Source organism: Miscanthus floridulus, chromosome 12 (genome assembly GCF_019320115.1).
Source record: "Miscanthus floridulus cultivar M001 chromosome 12, ASM1932011v1, whole genome shotgun sequence".
NCBI lineage: Eukaryota > Viridiplantae > Streptophyta > Magnoliopsida > Poales > Poaceae > Miscanthus > Miscanthus floridulus.
The window spans coordinates 15,371,476-15,375,404 of record NC_089591.1 but is presented as its reverse complement, the minus strand read 5'-3'; the positions used below and the strand labels follow the sequence as shown (position 1 = coordinate 15,375,404).

Here is a 3,929-nt window from a genome sequence, read left to right as displayed (position 1 = left end):
ATGCAAAAACACTTCATCAAATGACTATTTTGATAGGACCATGTCAAAGAGCTCATTGAGATACACAAAATCAAGTTTTGGTTCACCCAATTCGGAGTTTGGATGACAAAGTTATGCCTTCCGGAAGATCGCAAGACGGGCTAGGCTAGATTCAGGCATAGATGGACGTCGGACGGCCCCACTTGACACCGGCCGGCCTGGACTTATGTCCAATGGCCACCAAACTTTGTCCAAGACCTCTACACTCACCTAGGAGCCCAAGGGAAGCCTTGTTCATCACATTGGATCACATGTGGGTTCAAAAAAAGCCCAGACAATGTGACCCAATCCAACACAAGCCAAGACAAAGTCCACAACCCAAAGAAGGAAAGCTCCAAACATGACCAAACATTGTACCAAGCAAAAGGAGGCCATCTAGAAGCAATCCAAGTGGCTAGGAGGGCCATGGGACACCAAGCCATGTCGGTTGGTGCCACCTAGGTGCCACCCAGCCCCCAAGTTGGCCATTCCACATCACTAATACATGGGAGAGGCTCTCCAAGGCCTCTCCACCATTGATCCAATGTCGGTTTGCCTCAAAGGTTAAGATGGAGTTGCTGTGGATCCCTAGGTCCACTATCATACTCTTGGAGGGCTCCAACCGACCTCTAAACCACCTTACCTACCAAATTTTGACATGTGCCAACTTGACAACTACATTTGGGAGCCAACCAAGGCCCTACGATCGAAAGACGGTGAAATCAAGGGCCAGCCGACACCCCTACCACGCCGCTCGGTGCCCCACTTTCACTCCACTGCCTCTCCTTTGGACACATGCAAGGAAACACACTTGGGAACAATGTGGTGCATCCATTTATGGAGCTTCAAGGTTGGTTGCATCCAAGGGTGGAGAAGGATGATCACATGGATCGCTGATGTGGCGATGGAGTAGCCCCTACTGCACCTCAAGCTATAAATAGGACCGCTTTCCCTCATTTGTATATGCACCATTGTCGATGGTAGTTACCATCCATCATGAACCATCAATATAACTTGAAATCATGCATGAAAATGATCACCAATATAGACTTAGGGTTTAAACTAATAGTTTCCACTGCCTTAAGGATTGCATCTCCACCGTTTATTCAAGTTAGTTTGAGCTGAGGGCTCAGAATTGACGCTTCAGCCTATATATACTAGCCCCTACCCCCTCCCTTAGGCAGATTTGCATAAGTCAATAGCAGACCAGAAATTAGTGTTTCTAGAGAGAAGAGAATAGATGTCTAATTCTTCAAGTTCTAGTATAAGCTAGCTAGCAAGATTTAAGTAGAGTTGGACATTTGCTCAAGATTCTAGATTCACCGTCTAGAGGCTGGTAAAGCCATTGTATCTCTCTTTATTTTATTACTTTGTGCTACTTCAATACTATGTTGCTATTTATTATGTTCCTAGTTTGCTTTGGTCATATGCTTGATATAGTCATGATTGATAATGAATTTATGCATATGTTCACAAAGCACTTAGCTCAATACTCGAGGGAGTTAGGTGGTCGATAATATGTAAGCGTGGTGCTTAAATATTGTTTACCTATGGATGCACTCTATGCTCTGGGACATGTGGTAGATTATGGATGTGACACTCGCGTTAAGTCCTTTGTAGTCCACTCCCCGTTTGTAGAACAAGTAGAATCTGGTTGCGAAGGGAGACAAGCTCTGTTCTTGATCTTCCTTAGTAATGTTCCTTATGCATAGATGAGAGTTAATTATGATATAGATGAGAGTGTATATACTTGGGTGTACAAAAGACTTAGCAAATAAGGAATGATGTAGGAATCTTTTGCTCTTAATTAATCTCCTATCTAGCCATAATACATTTATGAGTATCTATTTCTATCTCTATATTACTATAATACTATCAATACCTCACACTTATCATACATTTATTACTTTACTTACCCCTGCTATAGCATGAGAGTTAATGATCTTGTCATAAGTATGCATATTTGTCAATATCTCTAGCCACCCCATTGCTCCTCCTTGTGGAAAATATAAATAACGATACCTGGTATACTCCCGGGTGTAATGCTATAATGGTATATTATCAGTGCGCTTGCGGATACTTAATATATATAGATTTTCAAGTGTTCTCAGTAATTACCAACAATGCATTTCTGGCATCATTGCTAGGGATGACAACTTAGTATAGAGTGATGCTAAGAAATATCAACAAGCATTTCTGACACCGTTGCCGGGGAGGGGCACAAGGCTAAGAGAATTGATCAAATAAATACTTATTGATGAGATCATACCTCTGCTTTAGCAGGCTTACCCTTGTTTGTCTTTGTTCATATCTTATATAGGGTATTGCAGGATTGGTTGTGACTCACCAACAACTTCCAATCAGAATCAAATCAATCAAGAGGAAGCTCAACCCTAGTTTCTAAAGCTATGGCTAACAAGACTCTGCGTGAGTTTTCTGCTGCAAGCACCGAGAACAATGGCACTGGACCAACACTCAAAACCAACAACCTTGAGTTTGATCTCAAGCCAAGCCTCATCAACAAGGTGCAAGCTAGCCCATTTAGTGGTAAGGCACATGAAGATGCTAGTGCTCATCTCCAGAACTTTCTATAAATTAGCAGCACAATCACCATCAAGGACGCCACTCATGGTATCATACTACTTTGCCTCTTTCCATTCTCACTAGCTGGAAGGGCAAAGCAGTGGTTCTACACCAACAAAGAAGACATCAACACATGGGCAAAGTGTTTGAAGGCCTTTCTAGCAAAGTTCTTCCTAATAGGCAAGACCAATGCCTTAAGAAGAAAGATTTCCAATTTCTAATAGCAAAAAGGAGAAACCACTCCAGAGGCATGGGAACATTTCCAAAAATATATTTCAGATTGTCCTCATCATGGAATGGAAGATTGGTTGCTCATGCAAAGCTTTTACCATGGATTAACTTAGAAAGCTCATGAACAACCAGATGCTACTACTAGAGGATCATTTATGTCACTCACCCTTGGTAAAGCTGAAACTCTTATGGAAAAGATAGCCTCTAATTAAGGCTGGTCTCAATACAACATCCAATCATGCAATAAGAGCAAGGAAGTACAAGAAGAGGTGTGTACACTGTCAACCAAGATGGATGTCTTATTGAATTGGCTTGAACAGCGAGCCAATTACAAGAAAAACCATCAAGCTATACAAGATGCCTTTAATTCCCAAAACATATGTGGAGAATATTTGGGGGTTGATTTTTCTGAATACCAAGATGATGCAAACATCGTCATCTACAATTCTGCTCCACAACAACAAAGACAAGGATGGAATCAACAACAACAACGCTTAAATTCCCAATGTAAGTACCCAGGTAATTACTATAATTCTTCGAATCCTATACAACCATCCTTGAGCGACTTGATCTTAGAACAAGCCAGGATTAACAAAAATATTTCTAAAAAGCTTGCTTTTAATGATAAGGTCCTAGAAAACATAAATACTAAAATAGATATTTTTTGTCTGCCATAAAAGACCAACTTAGCTATAATAAAAACATAGAATCTCAATTAGCCTAGTTGGCCGCTGCTCTTCCTTTTGCCACTAGCCTTGAAAAGGTCAACACCATAACCAAAAGAGGTGGCAAGTCTACTTGTGATCCTCCATAACCAACAAGGATAGGTAAGACATCGGCAATAGTACAAGAGGAGAAGAAGGAGGATGAAGTTAAAGAAGTTCAGCCACAAGCACAAGAGATGATGCAAGATTTTCATGACACCACTTTCCTACCATTTCCACGTAGAAATCAAAAAGCCAAAATGGATGAGCAATTTGGTAAGTTTGTAGAGGTAATTCAAAAGTTATATATCAATATTCCTCTGCTACATGCCATTTAGGTACCCACCTATGTGAAGTATCTCCAAGACATCCTCAACAACAAAAGACCATTGC

At 41.0% G+C, this 3,929-nt stretch overlaps 1 non-coding gene across 1 annotated transcript; it reads right to left on the bottom strand.

The window, feature by feature from the left end:
- Positions 1-2,791: 2,791 nt before the first annotated feature.
- LOC136498778 (small nucleolar RNA R71) lies at positions 2,792-2,898 on the bottom strand. Its single transcript, XR_010769779.1, has one exon. It is a non-coding gene; the product is annotated as a small nucleolar RNA R71 (small nucleolar RNA).
- Positions 2,899-3,929: the final 1,031 nt, after the last annotated feature.